Source organism: Gekko japonicus, unplaced genomic scaffold (genome assembly GCF_001447785.1).
Source record: "Gekko japonicus isolate JY-2015 unplaced genomic scaffold, Gekko_japonicus_V1.1 scaffold905, whole genome shotgun sequence".
Classification (NCBI taxonomy): Eukaryota; Metazoa; Chordata; class Lepidosauria; order Squamata; family Gekkonidae; genus Gekko; species Gekko japonicus.
In genome coordinates this window covers 323,530-350,724 of record NW_015160239.1, presented here as the reverse complement: position 1 = coordinate 350,724, position 27,195 = coordinate 323,530, and the positions used below count along the sequence as shown (strand labels likewise).

The following is a 27,195-nucleotide window of genomic DNA, read 5'->3' as shown; positions in this document are numbered from 1 at the left end:
CAAAATATAGCAGGCATCTTCATTTAGCATGACTTGGGGAAAGCATTCCACAATTGTGGCACTTTCACTGGTCAGGCCTGGCCCTCAACAATACCAAGCTCCAGTTTCTTGAGGAGAAGGGGCCCGAAATAGCCTCCCTGAGCCTCTCGGGGAGAGTGATATGGACCCTGAAGTCTTTTCTGGATCTTTAGCCTTGTGGTTGAGCATGTGAGAACCTCTGTGTGTAAGAAAGAAACAGTTTGTGTTTTGGCAAAGAAGGGACATGGGTCTGTGGCTTTCCCTGAATTTTCTATGGTAGAGTTCAAGCTAGAGTTGCCAACCTCCAGGTGGGACTTGGAGGTCTCCTGCTTTGACAACTGATCTCCAGATGACAGGGATCAGTTCCCCCGGAGAAAACAGAAGCTTCAGAGGGTAGATTCTATGGCATTATACCCCGCAGAAGTCCCCCCCTCCCTAAACCCTTTCCTTCACAGGCTCCACCCCCCCAATCTACAGGTATTTCCCAATCCAGAGTTGGCAACCCTAAGTCAATCCCTGATTTCACATTGAGCGGCCTTAACATCAGCATAAGCTGTGAAGTGAAGCCAAGTTGCTGAAAATGGTTTGTGTTGCAACAAGCAGATCTTGAAATACTTGTTGCAACCCTTCTCCCAGAATGACTTGCTTTTGACAAGCAGCGATCTGGTTACAAAACAGCCAGTTGCCACAGGCAGGTTAGCTTCGGAGAGCATCGTACAAGGAGCTCTCTCGTGACCAGGTGATGAGGAAGGAGCTCTTCAGAGCAGCCCTCAAGCAGAGCTGGTGTCTGCTCTGAGCTGCTTGTGAGAAAGAAATGGGAATCTTGTGAGAGAAACGCTGGTATTTTTGTTTTTTTTGGGGGGAACAAACCAGTTTTACCTTCACTGCAGTTTTACCTTCAGACATTTCCAAATTCAGCTCCTGCTAGGAGAGCTGTAAAATCTCTTTCCAGGGCCAAGGGGCAGTAGTAGGGCTACCAAACAGGTCTAGCAGGGAGATAAGCTCTGATATATATATATATAAGCTATATATCGAGTACACCTGAAACTAGAGAAATGGTCATTATTTAAACGTGTGTAGGGTATATGCTTTCTGTTTCATAGGCACCTGTGGAGTGCTCTGAGACAGGGCCGGCATTGGCGTAGGCTGAGCTGGGGCATCTGCCAGGGCCCACTGCCATCGTCCCCTGCTTGTGACCCTTCCTCTGCCCATGAGCTTGCTTGTAAGCACTCTCCCTCCTGTGCCCCTGGCTGCCCTCCAGGTTAGAGTGTGCTGGTGGTGTGAGCTCCTGATGGTCACAGCGATAGCATTCCAAGCCACACACAATGCCCAGTGCTGTTGAGGAAAGGGCAGGTGGCTGTGAGTGTGGGCTGGTAGGAGGGGTCATGAGCAGGCAAGGGGAGGGTACACCGGCAGGTGGGAGCAGGAGGGGAGATGTGAGTGGGGGTTCTGGTGATGGGGGGGCAATGAGCACTCTCTATCCAGGACCCCCAAAGCCCTGGAATCAGCCATGCTCTGAGATGGGGGGGGAGGTTCCCTCTGACAAAGTAAGCAGTCTATCTCTGACCTTTCAGGCACCTACACCTAGCTGGCTATGGTCCCTCATCCTCTACACAGAAAGTAATGGCTGTGCACTGTCCACAGATATTAAGGTGCAATGCTCTTGTGTGAAAAACCTGGATTCATATGGCACCATTGCTCACCCAGGCTCTAAGCCCTGTAATGTGTGTTCAGTGTCAAGGTTGACATTTGGGACAGCGAAGGCAGTGTTAAAAAGAAAACACCCTTCAATGTGTCTTTCTGACGCCCATAAATCTTCATACACACTACAGGGAGGGGCATGCCAGTGTACTTGACTTCCGACCATTTGGATTTTAGAAATAAAGCACCTATTCTATTCAGGTCTGTCTTTTCCCCCCCCTTGGGCTGCTTTCCCCTGTTTCTAAGGATGTGTCTGAAATTACCCACCTGGGAGCGCACGGGAATCTCCTGTACTGATGAGCCGTAAGAATTCACGTCTGTTGTGACAATAACTGTGAGCAAAGAAAATTTCACATTTTCAAATTGGTTAGGTAAGCTCATGATGCCTGACTGGTTTTACTAGGAGAGACTTAGAACATTAATTATGTACTAAACGACAGCTCTGTTCTGGATTTTATATAGCTTGTTAAGCTGCCTCTGAATAACAAGTGAGTAGAGGATCAGGGCATTTCTTTTTATGAGCTTAATGGCTTTTATCACAAACCGTGGATTCTGACTGCAAACCTGCACACAGCCCGTAGAGACATAAATGGATTATTGCAATTCTAGTATTGCTCATCAAGGTTTTTTTCCTTTTTTCATTGTGGTATTTCTGTTTCTATTGAGCTGAGGATGGAAGCGTCAATTGATTATTCTGTGCTATTAATCAGCTAATTAATCACATTGATGTGGATTTTTAATAGCGTTTTAAGAAGAATCCGTACTGCAGTTGTGCTTGGAGTGGACAACATTTGCAGAAAATTGTCAGATTCTGACAATGAGGCTTAGGTGGATAACAATAAATGATTTGTCTGTTTTGTTAATCCAAGAAAATGGGTGTCTTCATTAAATATCCAACTATTTATATTGATTATAGTAATCCAATTCACAGTTTGGTAGCCGGACAGGGATTCTGGCTTTTTAGATGAAGTATCTTCATAGCTAGATTGCCTTTATAGCCATTTCCAAGCCCTCAAAACTCACAAAGAGGTTAAGAACTTTAAAAGTGTGTACTGAATTCCTGAACTGTGAGGTTCAAGTGCATGGCAAGGTCTTCTTGCATAATGTGAGCATGTAAAATCATCACTGAGTAGGTGAAGTAGAGAAACTTCGGAAAATCCTCATTTAACTAATCCTGACTCATGGAGCAGGAGAGAACGAAAAATTTGGTCTCTGCTCATTTGCATAAATGTTGTCGAAACAGTACAAAACTACTTCACATCAATGGGTATCTCATGGTATTTATGTTCTTGACATTATTGGTGCAACAGCTTAGTGCAAAATAATTTAACTTCTGTCTGTTACTTCCATGTTGCAGGTGACAGTTGTGTATAGATGGAAGTATGCAAATCACCCCTCCCCAAGTACAGCATATGAGATACTTTTTAGAATAGCCCTAGAATACAGATGTGGAGGTTTCTTGGAATTCCGTCAAAAATAAATTACACTTTAGAAAAAATAGCCTTCAATCTCCCCAGACCTCAGCAGCCCCCAATAACCCCCAATATGAGCTTTTTTCTAACTTGTCTTACCACATAGGGGCTTGGTATCTAACAGGCTGAAAAGAGGTATGAAATGTCCTCACCTGTGTAATGCATCTCCTTAGCCTCATGCCTCACTAAACAACCATCAAGTAGTCCAAATGTTGCCCTACCATGTATATAGGGCTTATCTGTATGTTCATCATCATGGATCCCGTGATTTTGACAAGACAGAGTGAATAAATGAGTGTGTGAATAACCACTTCCCTGTAAGTGAAAAGAAGGTGTCCCAGGGGAAGATATGTTGGGCTCCAAAACAGGCTTAGGGAAAAGTCTAGGTGCCTGATGGAGAGAGTCTGAAGATCTGTAGGCCCCAAAACATACATAACTATGTTGGTCCATAGCAGAAACACAAGCCGCAGAATATATTTTACTAAGACCAACTGATACAATGCCACACGGCAAGTTTTTGAACTTTCCTGAATTTTTCACCCAGCTTAAAGGTTTAAAAAGGTGGAACTTTCAAGCCATGATCTCAGGGCCACTTTGTCTGTATCATCTATAGGATGATTTGACAGATTCAGTGGGTCCAGTTGTGGCCAGCTGGTATCAGGTTGTGCCTTTGGCATGCTGGGAACAAGAGACAAACAAAAAGAAGCTCTTCAACTGAAAAATATAATGGCCAAGAGTTGATCAAATGTCTCTTTGATGCCAAACACAGCACATGAGTCCCTTAAATGCTCAGTAGGGAACCATTGGTTCCTCCCCCCCCCCCAGTTGTTTTCATGGCCTACAACTTGCGGGGGGGGCAACGAGATTGCACTGTACTTGTTCAGGGGGAGGATTCTGAGGATGAGGAATGGCATGCAGCGACTATGCGCAGGCATGACAAGGAGTGAAATGGCCAGTGGGATGGGGTGTGGGAAGAGAGGTCGAGTGAGATGTGAGTAAAATATAATCCAAGTGAATTATACTGTTGTTTGAATATCTAACTTGAACTGGGAGGAAAAACAGAACACTTGAAATGTGGAATTTGCCTTTCTGAACATGGGCAGGGGAATAAGTTAAGTTGACAGTGTTGGGAACAGAGAAGGTATATATGAGGATGTACACATAAAAATAACAGCAGGGAAGATTGCTCAGAGTTTGGGAAGATGAAGGTGAAAAGAAGCTTTCTCAGTATAGTTCTGGAAGGCACCACACCAAGGACAGTAGCAGAAAGCAACGACTTGTGTTTGATAGTATTCAGTTTTTAAAAGGCATGCAGGTACAGATAAAGGCACTATGAAGTAATGTCAGGAAGTACTTTTTAAGGATTTTTTAAAAATCGATTAAAAAAAATCTTCCTATAAATTACATTCCAAAAATCTCTAGGCCTGGGTTGTAATGGGTATAGAGTTGGTCAGTGTCAGGCTAGAATAATTCCAGTCAGCCATGTAGCTCACTGGGTGACCTCAGGCCAATCGCTTTCTCTGTATGACCTACCTTACAGGGAAGTTGGGAAGATAAAATGTTACAGGGAAAATCGGGAGCACCACCCTAAGCTCCTTTAGAGCAAATACGAAGATGCTGATCCCCAATTACATGGCAAATGCCCACCTTGGTGCTCGCAGCTACCTAGTATGGGCAGTGCTGAAGTGGAAAATTGCTTCATCCTCAGGGCAGTTGGCAAGATCAGTGTCTCCATGTGTGACTGTAGCAGCAGGTTTGTGGAGATTGCTCCTGTGCAGTAAACAGGGCTAAGTCCTACTCACACTTTTATAATCTGCGTACATGGTTTGGTGGCATTCTAGAACAACTTACTCATGCAGAATAAGAGTGTGACATTTGGCTGTCTTAATTACCTACCACCGATGGTCCTATTACTGAACAACTGATGAATAGTTAGGGCTTGATGTTAATATTCCGTAATGACTAGGAATGCTTCCTTAGTCGTCTGGAATCTCTCTTCAGCCACTGAAGGTGATATCCTTCAGTAGTGGGAGGGGTAAAGAAACAATCCAGAGCACGTGTAAACTTGGAGAGAGCCAGAGAAAATCACAAGAGCTGTGAAAGCAGCAATGATCTAGCTTGGCAAGTTGGCTGGAGGTGAAGCATCTTTAAGGTGAAGTTTCTCTTTCTTTGGGAAACACAAGTTGTGCTGTCAGCTGTAGGAGTTCAACCCTTTAAAGTGCTCCGTTTATGTATACGAATAAACATACAATCTGTAGAGTAGACACTGCAAGTCTTCAAATGTATCCTAATCAGGCCCTCACAGAGGTCAAGAGAGGCCTGGGCCACGTCCATTTTTGAGGGCCCCTACCAATAAATTAAAAAATGAAGAAGTGCGAAAACAATGATACAAAATCAGTAGTATTCAACGCTCCCTCTAAGCTGTGGAGTCTTGTGAGCAAAAACTCTACTTTGTGAGCTACTGGCATTAAAGTAGGGCTGCCAACCCCCCCGGTAGGGCAAAATTCCCCCCGCCCCAGAGGCCCGTTACCCGACGCCGGGGAATCGGGGCCCGGGGGGAACTCCGCCCCGGCGTGCGCGTCACCCGGAAGTGACGTCGCACGCTGGGGGCGGGGCCACGCCATTTGAGGGGAAAACAAAGAGTTTTCCCCTCAAATGGCATGGCCCCGCCCAGCGTGTGACGTCACTTCCGGTGATGCTCTGGCGGCGCGCGCGCATCCACAGACGGCTCCCGGACCGGCAGGACACTCCCCCGCCGGTACGTTTTTCGGATTTGGCAACCCTACATTAAAGTTGTGATCAAGCGATTTGGCTGCTGCATACATTAGTTTGCTCTGGAGCCATCCTTCCTGAGCCAAGACAAAAATGTGTGAGCCAGAGGCTAAAAAACTGTGACACTGACTCAGCTTAGAGGGAACACTGGTAGTATTATATTTTAAATGTTTACCTTTAATACAATGAGAAAAAGAATATTGTAAGACTTTGTAATTAATGTTCCCGTTTTTATTTAACATGTGATTTAGTGTCAAAAGTGTAAATTTGAGGGCCCCCCGAGAATGGCCCTGCTGACCCCCTCCTCCCGAGACCCTGACTCTGATCCAGAGGAAATGAAACTCTGTAGCATTACCTTTTGGAATCTTTCCTCTTGAGGAAAACGCTTAACAATATGCTTTCATCTCTTGAGTAACAATTCTTGTCTCTCATAATCAAACATGGAACTAGATTTAGCGTCTAGCAAGGAACTGTTAAACTGATGAGGACCACTTCTGCATTTAAGAATAATTCTTGATGTAGTTGCCCATTGTCTCCAGGAGTGCTGGAGCGATGTGTTGGTTAAAAGTTGATTCCCTTTTGTCTTTTGCGCATGCACTTTTCAAATGTGGTTCAGCCTGTGAGAGAGGTTTGTTGTCGTTGTTGTTTTGCTTCCCCCTTTTTGGTGAGTATTTTGTGTGTGTTTGAATATGCCTGGATGTCATGGTTGACTTCTGACGACCCCTAGTGGGGTTTGGACATTTCAGAGAGGTGGCTTACCATTACCTGCCTCTGTGTCCCAGCCCTGGTATTCTTTGGAGGTCTCCCTTCCAAGTACTTGCCAGGCTTGGCCGTGCTTAGCTTCCAAGATCTGATGAGATCTGGCTTGCCTGGGCTATCCATGTCAGGGCGTTTTGCCTCCCTTTTGAACAAGACTTGGATGAAAAACAATATGGATGTTAGTTGAGAGTAAAAGACAATATATATAATATGGGGTTAGGAGGCTATTATGGCCCCATCCACTTTCCTTCCTCAGAGGCAAGATTTTCCCTCCATTTTTCTTCCCTTCTGTGACTGAGCCACCCTAGTTATCTGTTCTCTCCTGAAGAATTCTGACTGTTCTGTCCCGTCACAGACTCTTTTCAAACTGCCTTCATATTCCATTTTAGTAACTGGTTGCAAATGGATTTTTTCTGCCATTTCAAACAAACCTGTTTTAGTAACCGGCTGCTAATGAAATTTATCTACCTGTTCATACAAACCCACTTCCATTGGGTTAGCAAAGCATGGTTGAGCAGCTTTTGAGGGAAACTGCTTTTTTCCATTTTCAACCCTTTTGTTGCGTTTCTAAATCACTGTGGTGTGCTGTTTAAAATGTCCATAGCGCTTCCTACAATGCTGCTTTTCCCCTGCCCTTTTCCACCACACAATCTTCCTCAGACTTTTAAAAAACTTTCTGAGGTGAGCGCTATAGCACAATGCATCTCAGTGGCTATAGTGCTTACCCAGTATGTTTTTTTTAAGTCTAAGGAATATTGTGCGGAAAAAAGGGGCGGGCGGGGGGGGGAAGCAGCACTGTTTAAAATGACCATAGCACTTCAGAGATGGCTTATTAATGGAAGGAAATGTGCTGTATGAAACCTCCGTCCCTGTATCGCTTTACTCGAAATTGGGCCAACAATGAATAATATCCGGTTTAGAACAGTAATGTGAAAAGGGTCACAGTATAATATTTTGGCTGTTTGCTCAGCCCAGGAACTTGAGGGAAGGAATGGGAGCCCCCTTGAACTTATACGACTTAAATGGCACTTGATAGGTTTTTATATTCCAAATTAGCAAAATATTTTATTCAACATAGAGGGGAAAGGTCAGGTGAAATCAAGAGTACAATTTCTGAGATAATTCAATATAGATAACTCTGGGGTGAAATCAGTACATGCACAGAGTCTAGTTTTTATGTTTCAGAATGAGAGCTTCTTAAGCTACTCACAGTTACTTAACATCTTTATGTTGAGAGGATTTTGTTCCACTGTTTCCCAAACACTCCAGCGCACTTTCTTTGAGTATTCTCTGACTCCTTTGGTTTCCAGAAGTCTGGTGCACTCTTTTCAGTACCCAAACCCCTTCTCTTGAGACACCAGAACTCACCTTGAGTTTTTAACTGTTTCTTAAGGTCTCCAGGGGCAGTTTCTAACCACACCAGACCAGGGATCTCTGCACTCTTCAGAGTTAACTCCCTGTTTGACTGGGTAGGGAATTCTCTAGAAGACCTGTACCTTTTCTCTGGCCTGAATGGGAGTCTCCGTCTAACTACCCACTGGTCCTTGCCAACTTTCCCCATTCTCCTGTTTGTGTTAAACTGTTCTCAGTCAGGGCTGAATTCTGAAACTGTCAGTACTCAACTCTTCTCAACTAGTGCTGAATCAGACTGAATTCTCCTCAGCATCCGGAACTCTTTCTCTGCTCAGCTGATGCTAACCAATCAGATATCTTGGAACAGCGTGTCACTCATGGCTCTGTGAAGAGTTAACCCTTCATAGTCTTCTGTCTGTTTACACAGCACTTCTAGGCTTTTAAAAGTGTAGTCTCCGGCCTAGGATGATGGTGAAGGGCTGGAAGTGGGGTGGGAGTGTGTGCTTTTGTGTCTTTTAAGTGGCATTTTTAAAGAAAGACTTTGCATTCCAAAGAGTGACCTTGTGGTTATGCTTCTTTTTAACAACACTCTTATCTTAGATCTCCAGCTCAGCCAGACAATTCTTAAAACCCCAGATTGCCTGCGCAAGTGGTAAATCTGATAATGTTTAATCTTTCCCCATCTGATGTTCAATGTTTTTATTGTTAGGCATTGACAGATATTGATTTGGCCACTGAAGGTTTGCATTTCATGATACTGGAAATCCGAGTCGTGTAGAATGTATTCTGTGTAATGTAACCGCTTGAGTGAAACAGCCTTCAAAGGAACTGTGTGTTAGACAAAACAACTAATGCAGAATACTTGGCGGTTCACAGGGTGACTGATTTGTGACAATTCCATGAACTCTTCTTGAACCAAATCCACATATTGTAGACAGGAAGCTAGGATTCTGTTCACAAAATTTCCCTCATAGATAACCAGTTCCAGTGTAACATTTCTATGTAGATGTGTTCACAGAATGCAGAAATAGATTCCGTAATAAGTGAGGCATAAATTTAAAAACATGTAATGTGTAAACAGGACCTAAGATGTTTTAAGTATGCAACTAAGTAAGGTTTGTGTACAAACCTTCCCCCCAACTAAGTGAATTATTAAAGGTATGCTCATTAAAGAGTGGGATTAGTGGAGATGCCACTTTGAGTCTGCATGATGGCAGCTTTGGATTTGTTGTTCTCTATTTTGTGAAATAGTCATAAAAATTGATGTGTTACATTAATTTACATGAATATGGTTTGTTCATTTGAGGGCCCAAGACTCTTTCTGGTTTCAGAACATCCAACACATTTTTCTGTGTGTTTGTTTTTACAGCTTTTATTCCAGGGAAGTTAGAAACGTTGCTTTTTAAAATTAAAGTAGTTGTTCTCAAGATCTTGGAAAAGCCGATCCATTCATCATAAACTCCATGATTATATCTGAGAGAGCCTATTTTTAGACTGGTTATGATATCCAGTGACAGGATGTTTCTCTAGGTTTCCAAATCTTAAAAACAAGCTGTTGGTTTGCAGTGCGTTTGTCAGAGAACACATTTCAGGGACTGAGAGATTTCCAGGGATCCTCTGCAACTCACTTTTTATAACCACTCTTTAACTCACTTAAAATATAAGTTGGTTTTTATCAGGCTTAAAATACGAATCTTAAAAACAAGCTGTTGGTTTGCAGTGTGTTTGTCAGAGAACACATTTCAGGGACTGAGAGATTTCCAGGGATCCTCTGCAACTCACTTTTATAACCACTCTGTAACACTTAAAATATAAGTTGGTTTTTATCAGGCTTAAAATACAAAACAAAACCCTCTTTAATGCATACCTGAATTTGTTTTAACAACCAATGTAATCCAGGAGTCTGACCTGTCTACAGATGTGGAAACGCTGTCTGGAATGGTAACTTCAGCCACATATGTTGATTACTGTCACAAATGGTTATTCCTTTATCTGTCCCTTTTTCATTTAAGGCAAATTTCAAAAGGGGTTCATGGGTTGTTGTTTTTTAAAAGTTATAAAGCAGCAAGGGATACGCCAGCCTTGTTGAAGTTAAGCCGATCTCGGTGTCTGTTCAGTGACAATATAGTAGGAGATCTTCCGGAAATCCTCTGTACCCCGCCTTGTACCCCGCCTTGAGATCCATGGTAGAAGAAAGGTAGGGGAAATACACATAAAATAAATCTTTAAGTGGGGTGTAAGATCTTACTTTAAAAACGTGAATGCCTTCAGTCTTCACAGATGTTCATGAAACACATTTTTTCAAAGGCAATCGCTAAATGACATCCGATCTGCTGCTGCTTTTTTGTGGTTTTTAGGCCATTTTTTAAAAAACAGTTTTATTAAACATTTTCAAAGGACCAGTTTCTAGGGCTCGTCTTTCCTGCTCCAATTATTTTTTTTCCCTTGAGCAAAATGGTTGTGCCACTCAGTCCTCAGAGTTGTCTGTCACAGGCTTCCATTGTACCATCTCAGGCAGCACAGAAATAGGCAGTTTTGTGCTTGTCACGGAATCTTCAGAAGATTGCTGGCTGGCCATGCAGTTGACGAGTCTGAGCCCAGGGAAAATGTAAAGTCAGCAGAATTATGTGTGGTCATTACTAGAAGTCTGTGGGCTCCTGGCTTGAAAGTGTGGGTTATTCCGTTCTGTTCTCCCAGGATGGTGGTGTAGGACCTCCAGATAGTGGTTCCACTGCTCTACAGAAATTGGTTTGACTGGATATAGTTTCCATATAATCACTTTGGGCAGATAGGAAACGATTCCCTCACTCTCTAAGCCAACAACTGGAGTTGCTGAAATGGTAGATCCGGCACAACGATTTCTGCCTCTGTGTGTGTTCGAAACTAGTTGCATCCATCTGTGTAGGCCCACTCTGTGCTGTACATATTATAAGATATAAATGATCTGAAATCACCTCAATTTCTTTTCAAAAGTGACTTTTACTTATTCTGGCATGGTTGTTGTAGGGTTGGATCTGGAGTCTAGTGATAGATTGGAACTGTCCTGCCTCTTCCCTCCCATTGAGCTCACTGATGTCCATGAAGTGCTGCTCCTAAGAGGAGAAGGCAGGATTGATGGAAATTGCGAGTGTAGTTGGAGTCTAGCCTATAATTAAAAAATAATGCAGGGAAGGGATATACAGTTGGCGTCACAGATGACCTAGTTTGTGTCCAATGGCGTGATTCGAGCACAAGGACAAACCCTCTGCCATCATGTGAGTGATCTTGGACTAGGTTGCTGCCCCCCCATGGGGACGGGGGTTCTCCTGATTTCAGAGACCCCAATCTGCCACTGGCCAGCTGACTGGCAGGGAGCCCCACCTCCCGAACAGCCCTGCTGCACCCGACGTGCCTGGAGCGATGAGGTGATGTCATTACACCAGGCATGCTCTAGCATTTGGTTAAAAACTATGGTAACCGTAAACCTTTTGGCCAAATGCTACAGCATCCCCTGCATGACATGCCCAGCATGATGACGTCACTTCTGGGTGATGTCATCATGGTGCGTATGCCAGAAGATCCCAGGAAGCAGCATGGAGCCCCTCGCCAGCCGATGGTAAGCACCTGGCAACCCTATCTTGGATGATCCTCAGTCTTGCTTGCTCACTCACACATCCTCTTCTGTTACATGCAGGGGTCATTTTGTAGAAAAAGAGCTTCAGGAGCTCATTAGCATACCTAATAAGCTATTAGCATAATAGCTCATTAGCATATGCCACACCCCCTGACATCACCAGAAGTTATGTCAGAAGGGGAAGCAAAAAGGGGGGGAGGCATCTTCAAAAGGCTCCCTTCCCTTCCCCAGCTGGCCTGCCAAGGCGGGCTGGGGGAGAAGCGAAGAGAGAAGGGGTTTAAAGTTTAAACCCCTTCTCTCTAGAGTCGCGCCGCATCAGCGGCATGATCTCTCCATTCTATTCTATGGGGCCATAGAATAGAATGGAGAGATACGCGACTCCAGAAGAAAGGAGCTTGGGGGCAGGGAGCTGGGGGCAGCCTTGCCGCCACCGCCATTTGTTCCCACTCCTGGGCTCTCGGAGCAGCGCCCCAGTACGCTCCGGCCCCAAACAACCCCTGGTTACATGTAGTTCAACTACTGAGGAGTTTCATGTTCATAATAAACCATAGTTCTAAACTATGTGCTAATGTTGGTTGGGAGGGAAGAGAACAATCCCAAATATGCCATTCAGACATAATGCCAAATGAAACTATTTAACTGATGGTGTGAGAAAAGAGTGGATGGAGAGGATACATAAACCTAGGCATCCCCCCCCCCCCAAGACATGGTCATATAACAACAAAACCGGATCTGAGCATGCCTTGGCCTCTATGCTTTGTCTGGCCCTCTAGGGCAACTGATAGGCCACAGTATGGGACAGAATGCTGCTGGACTAGATTGTCTACTGGTCTGTCCAGTAGTGGGGGAATGGTCTTACGTTGTTGTTAAGGTAACAAACCAACCATGGTTTACATAGTTGTTTTAACCCTGGTTAAGATCCAAAATGCACAGTGGAACTGTACATGCAGTACAAATCCTAGTTTGTAAAACCAACATGATTTCAGTTATTAGTATGCAGCCTGTCCTTCCTTAACCATGATTTTAGGCATTAGAACGCAGGGCATTATCAGGCCTTGTATGTGGCTATGGCTAAGGTTCATTTTATCCACCAGTCTTTAAATATTTAGAGGCAAACCCCCCCAAATTCTGGAAAATCCAAAGGAACAGCAAAACTCTGCTAAATGATTCTAAGTCTTGTGACTTTAATAGGATGAGAAGGAATTGCAGTACTTTGCTTTCCCCCTTTATGTTGTTGTGTTCTTCTTCAGAAAAATATTGCCAGAATATGTTTGGTTTTCCAGTGCAATACCTCAAAATAACTTTCTTAGTAAAATTAAGTTTCTTTCTCTTTGCATCCCCTCCCCCCCTTTTTTTTTGGTCTGGGCATTTTGGAGAAATTTCAGCATGTGGGTGGGGGGAAAACAAAGAAGTGTCTGTGAACAGGAACTGGCATTGTCTCTCTTTCTGAATGGGGAGGGAAGACTGAGCTAGTTTCATTTGGTTCTCTCGCACATCTGCAACTCTAGGAACAGAGGGATGATTCACAGTTTGTCTACTGACACGAGAGCAAGCCAAAGGCTGTGAATTAACAGCCATTCAGGGTCTGTGTCAAAAATGTGCTGTGAGGAATGAAATCAACATTATCTGCAAATCGTTTTAAATAATAGCAATAAAAAGAGCATGAAATGCAAATGAAGAATACCTTTAAAGCTAAGTTTGAAAGCACAATATATTTGTGAGCAGTTTTTACCAGTTCTGTCTGTAAAGAAATGTATCAACCAGTACGGCTGGGCTCAGCCTTAATTTGTTTCCGTGGACAACTATTCTGTCTCTGTAATGGACTGCGTGGCCCTGTTAAGTGTATTATCTTGCTTCAAAACTAATTATGGCTTAACAAGATGCTAAGATAGAATATTGCCCTTTTGATGTCACTTGGGTGATCTTAAATCTGTTTTTTCTGTGTGTTTTCTTAAATCCACAGATATATTTCAGTGCGGTTTTTCAATATGAAAATGCGTTAACAGAATAATTGTCTAAGGAGGCTGAGCTACATTTTTCTTTCTCTTCTCGCTCCTGAGAGATGTCCTGTGACTTCCTCTATTAGTCCATTAATCACTGCAACTCAGAAATGATTCTGATCAAAGAAGCAGAATGAGGTTGAAGAGGTACAGAGTCTGGCAATTGACTTGGCTGTTTAGATTCCCTGCTGAGCTCATTTAGATCTGGAATTAAGCTGTTCCTGCAGTATTTTTCCTCTCTGGCTCACTGGCAGCCGTTCTGTAGCCAGCACCATCCTCACCCTGGAGGGTTGGGAGGAAGAGCTACCGTTGAGCCAAACTCTGCTGATTTACCTGCTGATCTTCTCAGAGTTGATAGGAGGTATAAAAACATAATTCTTGCTCCAGTAAAAAAGGAAGACAAAAATCTGCATGTGAATTGTAGAGCCCTGGATTGGTTCCCCCCTTTCCCCTTTAAATCTCATTTTGCTACACTTGGGAAATGGGAGAGGGTTATCAGAGTGAATAGCGTTTCAGTTGCTCAGAAATCAAAAGTGTGTCAAATACCATTCTACTTGACAGTGCAATCCTGTGAACACTTTGCTGAGGGGCAAGCCTCATTAAATGGACCAGAGATAGACCAGAGTCAATTTCTGAGTAGACATGTTTAGGAATGTTCTCTAAATGTCTTATTTGAGGTGGAAATCAACGTGAGATAAGTTTCCTCCTCCAAGATTTGTGATACTTGGAGAAAAGCATGAGAATATTAAGAAGGAAAAATTACTTTAGCTTCTAAGGGGGGGAAGTCTTTGAAGTCTTGGGGAGGATCTGTGGAAAGCCTTTTGCACTGAATAGATTGGCTCAGTTGAAGAATGTAGCTGGCTTTTAATGTCTATTTCCTTTTGAGGTTTTTACAGCCTGAGCCTGCTACAGAGAGAGCAAGGTGCACCTAAACCTGTTGATTTCACGGGGTTTAGTCATGCCTGACTCAGTATAGGTTTGCGATGTTAAAAGCTGTTTAACACCTCGAAAATATTTTGGATTTGACAATGAAGGACTTGGCAAGAACAAGTGCTTCGTGTTCTCCAAAAGCTGGCCTTTAAAAGCCAAGTTGCTGCTGTTTGTTTACCGTTGCCCATTAATGGCGCTTAAGTGGTTAAAACAAAAAAGAGGATCTGAGACTGGAGCCTGGCCAGCAGCCACGTCCTCTGACTGGAAGTCCAGCCACCGAATCCCAACATATGAAAATGTTGTGCACTGAGTCAGACGGTTGGTCTGTTTGGCTCAGTTGTGTTACTTTCTGACTGGTCGTGGTTCTGCAAAGCCCTAGCCAAGAGAGAGAGCTTGTCCAGACCTGATGTCACTATCAACTGGACCCGTGAGGAACTGGACCTGGGATGTTATGCACTGAAAGCGCGTGCTCAGTCTGTGAGCACACATGAACACAAGAATGGCTTTTCTTTAGTCCTCGGTGATGGAAAAGAACTTAGCACATGGCTAGCACCCCTTTGTTTCTTCAGAGAGCAGGTGATTGTTGCACCCGCCATCATAAACCATCTAACTTCCTTAATTCGAGTTTGTGGCTGGAGTTGTCTGTTTAGAACCCCTCCCAAAAATAAATGTTTGGTTTTTTTACAATTAACATTTTATTGAGAAATAACAAACAAGCAACACCATACATACAGTGTAGAATATATACAATGCATAAAACAAAACAAAACACAGAACAGCTTACCAGGTCACTGGGTAAGTAAACAATAATCAGTCTAACTGATCTATATTGAATTGACGCTGTGTAATCACTTAGTAAGATATAAAAACATTATATTCCAAGATCAACTACCAATTGGGGGGAATTTCCACTTGAGACAACAAGTATTCCAGTATAGGTAGCCGTATAAAGGAGAAATAGGACTAGAGGGCTTAAGAATGTTATCCAGATTATCTGTGAGCTTCGTCATGATGTATAATTTCCAAAGTTTTTGATGCCACTGAGAGATTGTAGGTGGTTGTGATGATTTCCAGGCTAGGGCAATAGTGTTTCTTGCTGCGTATATTAATAGAAGACACCCTTTCCCTAATCGCATATGAGCACGTCAAGGATTTCCAGTCTTTCAAGAGCAAATGCTCTGGCGTAGGAGTAAGGTCCAGATTTGTAATGGATTTAACCTTTATTAGAATAGAGTCCCAAAAGGGGGCAATCTTGGGGCAGGAGATCCAACAATGAAGATAACTTCCTATTTCCCCACAGTTTTCCCAACATTTTGGGCTAGATGCTTTGGAAGTGTGAGCTAATTTTTAGGGGTGAGATACCAGCGCGAAATTAATTTAAAGGAGTTCATGCACGTCTATAATTTTGGAATGAAAAGGCGATGTGGCAATAAACGTGTTTCTTATTCTTGCACATGTTGAGTCATTTTAAGGTGTGTTCCTAAAAAAAAAAAAAAGGAACTTCCTGAGTAGCATTGGGAGCTGAACTATAAAATAAAAATAAACAAAACCCCAAACCCAGCAGGGTGACAAATGCAGCCAGCCTAGTTAAACGGTATTTTAAATTCTTAGCCACTGAGGCTGGACGAGAAGGAAGGGAGAATCGAGCACCCCCGTCTTATCTCTCTCCAGTCATGTTCACAAAAAACTATACTACTGCTGCCTCAAAGACCAGATACTAATTGATTCAATCTGGTGTGGATTGGGAGTGGTTTGAGATGTTGCCTTCCTCCTAGATACGTTTGGTTGTAAGGGCAGAAAGATTTGTGGCTCTTTCTTCTACCCCCACCCCTAAGCCCTAGAAAGACAATGTGCCAAGTTTTGCTCTCTCTCTCTCTTGAATGCCAGAGTTGGGAAGGACTCCTCTGTCTTGCAGAGACAAAGTGGGCAGTCAGACAGCCCCTTTCCTGAAATCCCAGTCAGGCACCAGACGGCTAAAGGAAGAGAGGCACCAGGCTGAATTAGATTGACTGCTTTGGACAGTGAAGCAGAGTTGGGCTTAATTGGCTCACAGCTTTGTTCTCCCTCTCTCACACACACACACACTCCCTCCCCCTTCTCCTTTTTCTCTTCCTCTTATCTGGTTGCCCCCTCCTCTCTACCCACCTGTGTTCTAACCAACGGAAGCCTGTGAAGTCTTAGATTTTCTACACACAGTGATGGATAATTTAAGGCCCTTTATGCCTATCCCTAAAAGGTAATAGCAATGAAGAAACATCTAGAAAATTTTTTAAGGTTAACAACAAATAAGCACAAACCCTTGTGACACACCAAGGTTGCATCTTGCCTGTTAGCTGTAATGTTCGTGGTTCCCCCCACCCTCTTTCTTATTTTGGCCATGCCTCCAAACTTTATCTGCTTTACTGCCACACATTAGTCTCAGATCCCACCTTTGCAGGTAGGTCTCACTTTGGTTCCGTGCCAACCTTGATTTCTTATTAAATCGGTGTTAATTGTCACTGGCCAAACCATTATGTAGGAGTGTATGTTGCTTCAAATCTAGCCTTTGTTCTGTACTGCAGAGATGTTTTAAAGGAGGTCGTTAGGTATGAAAAAGATGAGCATTCTTTTTGCCCAAGATCTGTTTATAGGAAATAACAGATGGTTGATGAAGCCCCTGATGGTGGCTGGATGGGTTGCCCTAAGGTTTACACAGAGGTGGAGCCAGCAGAAAGGTCTCCAGCTGCCATTGGCCCAGCAGATCAGATAGTAGAGGAATAGGGCAGGCAGAAAGTTGTAGGAAAGGAGGGGTGGGTAGGAAAGATATGTATATGGCCAGCCTTCTGATCTTTGGCTACAGATTAAACTTAAAATGTAGCTGTCTGTCAGGAAGCATGTCTTGGAGTTGTCAGGGATATGAAATCTTTCAGAGACTTCAAGGCCTTGGAAGGCTAGATGCTTGCCACTCAGGGTGCCATTTCTGCTTCATTGTACATCTTCTGGTTTGTGCTGGGCATCTCATTTGGTTGCTAAAGAAGAGACTTTTCCAGCATTCATCTCAACTGTGCTGCTCTCTGCATGGCTGCTTTCTCAGTGTGCCCATCACCATTGGCAAAGTCAGGCTAACCTTTTTATTTTTTTCCCCCTTTCCCAGCTGGTATCATGTGCCAGAGGCAGAATTTGTGGGTGTCTTTCCTTTCTGCTATCTATACCAGTTGGTAGTTTTCTGTGTCTTTCCTTTAAAAAAAAAAGAAGACAATATTAAAATAGAAAATATTTTTTAAAAAATCAGGGACAGTTTTGCAAGCAGTGTCTTCTTCTGCAGACAGGAGTAGTAAAGTGGGAGATATGTTTGTGTGATGAAGTTCTTAGGGAAAAATAATTGTGTGCTCATGATTTCTGAATCCAATTAATAATTTCCTGTGGGGATACTTCAGCTGCTGTCCTGTTAAGAGAAACTTTTGCGTAGCTGAAATGGCTTTCTAGGCCAGGCAATCGGTTATGTGTGCTTTAAAACAGAAGAATAAAAGGAAGAAACAGAAATTATGAGTCAACACAAAATCACATGAGCTCTTTGCTGGTTTTGCCCCAATGCCACATGGTGGGGCTCTGTGCTTGCCCACCATCGTACAGTACACTAACAGTGCGTTTCTAAAAACAGTTATGCCCGTCTAAGCCTATTGACTGCAACAGACTTAGAAGGGGGTAATTCTATTCAGGATTGCATTGTTAGTCCTGTCCATGGTTTGCCATTTGCTGGTGCTCCCCCCCGCCCCCTTATTGAAGGAAACTTGATTGCATTTTTGAGCTTGGGCAGCAGGTCCCAGAAAACTCTGAGATGGCCCTTCTCAAACAGTCAGCCCTCCCTCCCTCCCTCCCTCCCTTTTTCTATTGACTCAACCCTACAAGAGCTCCTTTCTGAGCTGAGTTGTGACACTGGAGCACAGGGCTGGGCTATCCTTGAAGCAGAGTCACTCATAAAATCACTCATGTTGTGCCAAGCCTGTCCACACTCTCTTCTCTCTGATCCACACAACAGCATTGTAAAGCAGGTCACACATGTCCATTTTGAGCCCAAATGTCTGTCCATTTGAACCCAAAGCCACTCATGTATAATGGCTCTTGCATGAAATGCTGCGGGTTTTCAAAGGAAAGAGACAAGACTTCTTAAAATGGTGGTATGTATATTCATTTATGTTATGTGTGTGTAATCAAAGTGAAAGCTGGAGGGAGAGGATTCTAGGCTGGAGCTAGATCCAGCCATGATATAAAGAAGGGTACCGCGCTGCTTCTTGTTTGCCTTCTGAAAGATTGAAGGTCAAAGAAGACGGGGACGGCAAAGGATGAGATGGTTAGACAGTGTCATAGATGCAACGAACATGAAATTGAGCAAACTTCAGAGGACGGCAGAAGACAGGAGGGCCTGGCGTGATCTTGTCCATGGGGTCGCAAAGAGTCGGACTCGACTGTGCGACTGAACAACAACAACAACAGCCTGTAGGTCTAGTATCTCTGCTTGGTGATGAGAAGTATAACTCTAGAGAGGTAGTCATGCTTGCAAAATTTAATTCGTCTCACCTCTGTATTCCTTCATTTGCACACACCTACATTTCATCCCTTTCCTGTTCTTTGTCTTTTCAGCCTTATTCCTTGGATAACTCTTAACTGGGACACCTGTTTATTGATAGGAGGGGGAAGGAAAAATCCAAGTTCTCAGAGGCCTGTGTTTCAAAGGCAAATGAGGCTTTGTGGGTATGCTGATCTGCTTGTGCAAGAAAGAACTGGCTGGGTGTTTATTTGCACAATGGCTGTGCCAGTGCAAACCAGAACATGACACAGATCTTGGTGAATCACAAGGGTATGTCATTCAAATGGATCTATGGGTCTTAATAGATCTTGACTTCAGTTATGTGTGCGGTCTGGTGACATCACCAAGTGCTCTGGCAAACGTCTTGACATGTCCCAGAGAAGAGACACAGTGAGAAGGGTTTGGGTGGGGGAGCTGTCAAAACATTGTTGCGCTGGCACCTTCTTCCCCCAGCCTCATGGGCAGGATTCTGTTGCAGTCACCCTGTTTGTGTATGAATAGAATATACGGGACTCAATAGGCTTTTGGTCTGATCCAGCATGGCTCTTCTTATGTTCTTAGGAGAGGGAGCTATGGGCTGCATAACCTGGCTTGTTGGGCCACCGTGTACCCTTTGGGCATGACACTCTATCTGAATACTGCAGAGGTGTTCTTTGGATTCTATTTATTTTGTTTTATTTATTTTCATTACATTTATACCCCGCCCTTCCCGCAAGCCGGCTCAGGGCGGCTTACACAAGCACAAAAGTGCATATAAGTTACCAAAGTGAGACCTACCTGCAAAGGCGGGATCTGAGACTAATGTGTGGCAGTAAAGCAGATAAAGTTTGGAGGCAGGGCCAAAATAAGAAAGGGGGTGGGGAGAACCATGAACATTACAGCTAACAGGCAAGATGCAACCTTGGTGTGTCACAAGCAGTGTTCCCTCTAAGCTGAGTTAGTGTGAGCTAGCGCACAGTTTTTTAGCTTCTGGCTCACACGTTTTTGCCTTAGCTCAGGGAGGATGGCTCCAGAGCAAGCTAATTTATGCAGTAGCCAAATCACTCGCTCACAACTTTAATGCCAGCAGCTCAGAAAGGCGAATTTTTGCTCACAAAACTCCACAACTTAGAGGGAACATTGGTTACAATATATAAAACGCATAAAAACAATTTAAGAATTCACTTCCATCTGGATGCAAGAGAGAGAGGAAAGAAAAAACACATTTTGCATAGCAGAGGGGAAGACTCGGGCCCCGCTTAGATGTCACACGGTCTTCCGGCGGTAACACTCTCTGGAGAACGGTGATGGTAATGTCAGTGGCGGCTCCTACTCATACGCCTGGCGGAAGAGCTCCGAGCAGGAGTCTAAGCAGTCACCAACTGCAGGCAGGGCTGCTAACTTTACATTTCAACCCCCACCCCCCCTTGGGCAATTCTCAGAGGAACTGGCAGAGCCAGGATGGAATCTGTTTGGGTCAGAGTGAGAAGCCAGGGTGGGACTTGCTTGGAGTTTACTGGCTTTTCAGACCTCGGTACTGAAGACCTGAAAAAGTATGACTGTTGAGATCAAATGAATAAATTATTGTCCAGCTGGTAGCACTAATTGCTGATGGTCAGAGTGCACTACACTACAGCATGTGGAAAGGTTATGTGTTGGTGAGAGAATGTTCTGTTAGAAATATCTTTGAGGCCAGAGAAGGAAACTTCAAAGCTTACAGTACTTTCCAAAATGCACCACCATTTCTAGTAGTCATTGTAGGACATGTGGCTGACCTAGTACATGTTTGTTGAAGTGTTGATCATCCTTCTTTTTGAATCCTACCTGTTTTAATTTCAGTTTTTATAAGCAGCTGTGCCCCTAAAGCCTAGGGCAAGTAGCAATGTTTTTCAAATAAGCTTATAGTTTCTTAATTTTAAATTGGCTAACCTGTGTAACCAAAAAAGCTTGCCATAAGTACTGGCTTTTATCTGACAACTTTGTTAAAACTGCCTCTTCTGTGACACGCTCTGTACTTGGCACGTTTTCTAAACCCTATAATAGCCCTTCTAATAACTAAGGAGAGTGAAAGGTTCTTTCTGTCCTAAAACGATGGTGGATTTCTAGTTGAAAGATAATCCCACAATTAAAATAAAAAATTGAACTATTGAAGAGTTTGGTGCTGTGATTTTACATCTCGGCTGTATTTGTTCACTCCTGTATGTGATGTTACATTATGAAAGCAAGTACTCTGTTAAAAAAAACACAAATGATTTTCTGCTCCAGCAAACGAAAATGTATAGCTTTAATTGTTACAGATCTTGGTGACGGAAGGCCCTTTCTAAGGGCCTAAGTAGGTCTTGTCTGTTTGGAGTGGCTGTAGGCATGTAGGGGTAAATAGCAGGATGTGGAAAGGTATAGAAGTAGGAGGCAACCATAATGTTTTCACCAGTGGAATTATTTTTAGGAAAAATTAGTAAGAGAACCTCTGGAGTGAGGCTCAGCTTCAGGGAGTGGTGAGCTGAGTTCTTGGGGTTGCCGAGTTCTTGGGGGCTGGAGTTCTCCTGGAATTATAACGTGTCTCTAGACTTTAGGGATCAGTTCCCCTGGAGAACATGGCAGCTTTAGAGGGTGGACTCTATGGCATCACATCCCTGCTGAGCTCCCTCCCCTCTCAAAACTCCACCCTCCCCAGGCTCTACCCTAGATCTCCAGGAATTCCCCCAACGTGGAGTTGGCAACCATAGTGAGGTTCTGAGACCAGCAAATGGTCCACCATACCTCCAGCAGTACCACCCCATCCTCTTTTTGAACAGGTCATCCAGGAAAGTTGGGGATGGCGTGACAGAATTACACACCTTGTCTCTTGCAGGTTAAGGACAGCTACTGAGTACCTAGGCTCCTTTTTAGCTGCGCCAGGTTGTGCTGGCGCACCAATTTCCCCCAATCAGCGCAGCAATTTTTTTCACAGCGCAGGGGCAGAAGGTTCCCTTCCCAATGGCCATGCAGGCCCAGGCAGGGCTCTTTTTGTAGCAGGTACTCATTTGCATATTAAGTGACACACCCCTAATGTAGCAAATCCTCCAAGAGCGTACAGTAGCTCCTGTAAGAAGAGCTCTGTAAGCTCTTGGAGGATTGGCTACATTAGGGGGTGTGGCCTAATATGCAAAGGAGTTCCTGCTACAAAAAGAGCCCTGGGCCGCCCGGGCCAAGGTGCATCTTCGCAGCGCTGCGGGCGGGTGAGCAAAAGCTGATGAGGAGAAGCGGGGGAGAGCACGGGGTGCCTGTGCACCCATCCCTCCCTCTCCCGCTCTTGCCTGGGCAGGAAGAGATGTGCTGCTGCACAGAGAGCCCCCTTGCACCGCTCTCGTCGTCCTTCCTCGATGAAGCGCTGCTGCCACCGCTCGCCCATAGGCAGTTCCCATCACTCCGCCACCTGGCTCGCCTCCTCTCCTCTCCAAACCCTCCTGCATCCCTTTAGTGTGGGGCTGGCTCCGGCGGGGTGCCCTTGCTGCCGCGGCGGCAGCAGCAAGAAGCCCCTCAGTGTCTCCTGGTGCTGGCAGTTGAGTGCACAGAAGAAGCTGGGATCCTGGTGGCTACCCGCTTTGTTCCCTGGCCGCACTGGAGCCTGGGCGGGTGGCCTGGTTTTATTTTAAATGGGAGTGCAGATCTGGGTTCATTTATATATTTAAAGCAACAGGGCACCAGGAAAATAATGCAATAACCCATTCAGAGACCGGCTTGGTCTTTTCACCACTCTGCCCTGTGTAATACTGGGCATAGGGTTGCCAGGTCCCCCCTGGCCACCGGAAGGGGATGAGGGAGTAGGGCTGCCAACTTCAGGTTGGGAAACTCCTGGAGATTTGGGGATGGAGCCTGGGATGGACAGGGATCTGAGGGGGACACAATGCCATAGAGTCCCCTCTCCAAAGCATTCATTTTCTCTCTCTCTCTTTTTTTAAGCCCTCGGAGGGGATTTTTTATTGCATTTTTCTATAAACTACAACAGAAAAAAGGGAGGGGAAAATTACATCTATGGGAGAAAGGAAAGAAAACCAAACTAAAAACCCAAGTATAGGAGATCACTACAACAGCTTGTATCAGTCTAAAATCACAACAGCTTGTATCAGATTACATTGAACATAGTCGATCAAGCTATATTATTTATCTTTAAAACCATTTTTTAAACTGTTTAAAGAAAATCCTAAGAACATCATTAACAATAAAAAAGCTTTAAGGCACCATTCGGAGTTCTTCAGCCTTCATTTTGTTTTATCTTTTCTATTCCTTAATTGATATTCTCGTTTAGGGGCTGCCATTTCATCCATTTCATCACTAGGCTTGCTGTCTTCTTCTTCCTTGCCGTCCTCACCGGACTCTCCCAGTTGCAGTCTCAGGAACTCTTGCGCTTTAGAAACAGAGTCAATCTTTTCTTTTTTATCCTGCAGTTAGAAAATGACACCTTCGGGGGTCAGCCATCTGTAAGGAATGCTGTTCATTTGTAAAAATGAAATCAAGTCTTTATAATTCTTCCTCTTCTTTCTTATTTCAAATGGAATATCTTTTAGAATCCTCATAATATTGCCTCCAATTTTTAAGGGCGTTCCTGTAGTTGCTTTCAGGATTTGATCCTTCACATGTCTCTTCGAGAATCTAACCGTTATCTCCCCAGGCAGATTATTTTTCTTGATATAAACGGAATAGGTTCTATAAACCACATCCATTTCACTTGCAAGATATTCTGCTTTTAAATCTGTAACTGGGGCTAGCGCATCACTTAGCAGTTGTTTTAGATTCTCTCCTTTTTCTTCAGGGACTTGTTGGAACCGGAGGACTAGATTAGCTTTTTCCATTTGTAGCTGCAAAAGTTAATATTCATCTGAAGCTTGCTTCTTTTCCAGCATTTGGACCTTTTTTAAAAACCTTTTTGGAGTTGGCATCCATTTCCTTCACTTTCTCAGCTGTTTGCTTCGTTTTTTTGTAGTCTCAGTTGGAGCTCCTGAGCTGCAAAGTTCTGGTTTAAAGCTGACAGTTATTGATTGATGTTCGTCATCTGGTCCAGTAGAGGGCGCAAAGAGTCCGCTAGCAGCTTAGAAAACTCAGTGGTATCTTCCGGCTGCGGGCTCATGTCCCCGGTGGGTTCACTTTTGCTAGTCTGTCTTTCTCTGTCTTTTTACCCGCCATGTTTTGGATTGTTTACTTTTCTAAGAACTTGCTAAAGTCTCTGAAATTTGCCCAAACGCTTACAGGCGCTCTAGTTGATCTCTTAAAACAGATTTAAATGCTTTTATTTTCGCTCCCCCTTGGCAAATCGCTTTTCTCTTTGTGTGTATGGGAGGGCCCCCTCCCCTGCTTGCTTTTGGTGTGTATGGGAGGGGCCCCTCCCCCGCTCGCTCGTCTTGCCGTTCCCAGGGGGGCTTTCTTTTAAATTCCTGGCATTTCGGCTTAACTCGACTCACAGTTCATTGATGGTCCGAAGACCTCACTCAGGGTACGTTTTATACGCCCGATCTCCAACGCTTGTCCTGGTCAGCGGCTCTCATTCCATTACGGACGCAGCAGCAGCAGGACCGTCAGGGCAGAAGAGCACCTGAATTCCCCAGCAACACGCTGAAGAAGAGGCCACCCTTCAAAGCCCCATGGCTAGGAGCCTTCCACAAAGGCTCCGGGAGGGGTGGCGGCGACCAGTCCGCCCCCCTCCAAACAGCTGGCGCGCGGATCGCTTCCCCGGGAGGTCCGGGAGAGGCATCCGCTGTCGTGTCGCCATAAACCGGAAGTCCTCCAAAGCATTCATTTTCTCCAGGGGAACTGATCTGTGTAGTCAAGATGAGGTGTAATTCCAAGAGGTCCCCAGGTCCCATCTGGAGGGTGGCATCCCTAACTGGGGAGGGGATTATGCAGACATTTTCTCTCTGTGGGAAGAAGTCAGAAGACTTTCAGAAGAGGGTCTCCTGACAGTTCTGGCTTTTTCTCACAAAAATAAAACCCTTCTGTGTATGCCTGTGGGTGATTTCTCTGTGTATAAGACATCAGGCTGACTGGAACAGCCTCTCTGATGCTCAAGTCAGGGCCAAGCCATCCAACCTCCAAGTATTACACATCTTCTTTATTCACACTTGGAGTCTCAGAGCAGCTTACAATCTCCTTTCCTTCCTCTCCCCACAACAGACACCCTGTGGGACTGAGAGGCCTCCGAGAGAACTGCTGTGACAGAGCAGTGACTGGCCCAAGGCCACCCAGCTGGATGCATATGGAGGTGTGGGGAATTAAACCCAGGTTCACCACTCTTAACCACTGCACCAAACTGGCTTAGAAGGACAGGGTTTAGAAGCACACACCAGTGAGGTGGGGGAAATCAGAAATTGTATTACTTGTTCTCACAATTTTTTTAAAAAAATAGCAATTTCAAATTTTCTGTTTTTCATTCTTCCTAGTTTGAAAATTGGTGGGCACACGGGGTGTGTGTGCCAGAAGGTAGCCTTGCCTAGTGCACAAAAAAACCTGGCACCGGCCCTGGCTGGAGCACCCAGGCTGGGATCCATGCAGGACTGTAGGCCATGGGCAAGTTTCTCCCTCCTCCAAGTCAAGCTTTAGGAAAAAGCAGTAATGCACCTTATATTTTTCCTGTGTTTTTTTTCCAATGTGTTATAAATGCTCCTGCACAATTTCAGTTCAGAATAGCTCTGTAAATTCCAGGATTCTCAGTTCAAATCTCCTTCCACAGACCTATATGCTTTCCTTATTTCTAAAATATAGTTTGAAAGAGTCATATAGTATGTTCTATATAAATATAAATAAGTTTAATATAAATATATGGCTTGTAATACAAATGATAATAGTATGTATGTTATGTCTATATGTTTTGTATGTTTGTACACTGAAATAATTTTTTTAAAAAAATGCCGGCCTGCTCATAGTTTTAAAGCTATCACTACTTTTGGCTCACATGGTAAAATTTCTGCTCACGAGACTGCACGCCTTAGAGGGAACATTGCTGAGTACTATGCCTTATCCAAGAGCCCATAGGATCCTGAAAGGCCAGCCACAAGTCTCCCAGACAACTTTTGCATTAAAAGATGGAATGCTGTGGAAAAACAGCCATTCCATCTTGGCCAGATTGCCTTGCTGCCAAAGACATCTGCCACTCAGAACAGCTCAGCAGCTGTTAAAAGTGGCAACAGACTTCATATCAGTGGTGAGGCACAGAGGTTTGCACAAAAGTATGCTACAGACCTGAGCATTTGTCCTCAAGGCTCTTGGACAGCCTCAGCCTAAGTCCAAACAATGTATGAAAGGGAGCAGGTAGCTCTAAGAGATTCACACAACCAATGTCCCATCATCAGGTGACCTTCCAGATGGTCATCTCTTGTGAGCAGTCTGTGACCAACAGAGATGCTAGAGAACTAGACACTGGGCTGGATCCAACCAGCTTTTCCACTTAATCTTGCCCAGTTCTCTTCCTTACCACAGCCCCAATTCCACATAGTTTTGTCAATGCAGGTCCTATAATTCCCAGCACAGACATTCTGAGTAGTCATAGGGGTTCCCTCTCCCTTTTTCACCAGTAGAGGAGTAGCTGGTTTGATCCAGCCCATTATATAGAGAAGATCAACATGCTGTCAAAGCCTGGTCACCTGACTCAGATGTTTTCGCTTCTGGCTAGATTAAGGCATTTGCAATTACTACATTTTAGTTGCCAGGTTTGGGTTTTTTGATTTGCCATATATTTTCTTTCAGTACAGTAATCTTAGACTAGCGTATAAGAAAAGTGCACTCGATTCATGAATGGAGAGACACAATGCAAAAGTCCAGTATGTCATTGTTTAATAAAAATGAATAGGAAAGCTGGTGCCATTAGTTAATATTGCTTTGTGTTTGTTATTCTGGCACCTGGCTGTCTGGCTAAGTTCAAGAAGGTCAGAGGGAGGGGGAGGATGGAGGAGTAATTACATTTTCTGATCCTTGGGTTAAACAGGTCTTTCGCAGAGGAGAACTGTGCTGATAGGTCTTTGTGTTCACCAACCATCCGTGATTCAGGGAGATAAGCGATTG

At 44.2% G+C, this 27,195-nt stretch overlaps 1 protein-coding gene across 1 annotated transcript in view; it reads left to right on the top strand.

Moving 5' to 3' along the window:
- MAMLD1 (mastermind like domain containing 1) overlaps positions 1–27,195 on the top strand; it is a 127,923-nt gene that overhangs the window by 73,588 nt on the left and 27,140 nt on the right. The gene's annotated exons all lie outside the window — the stretch shown is intronic.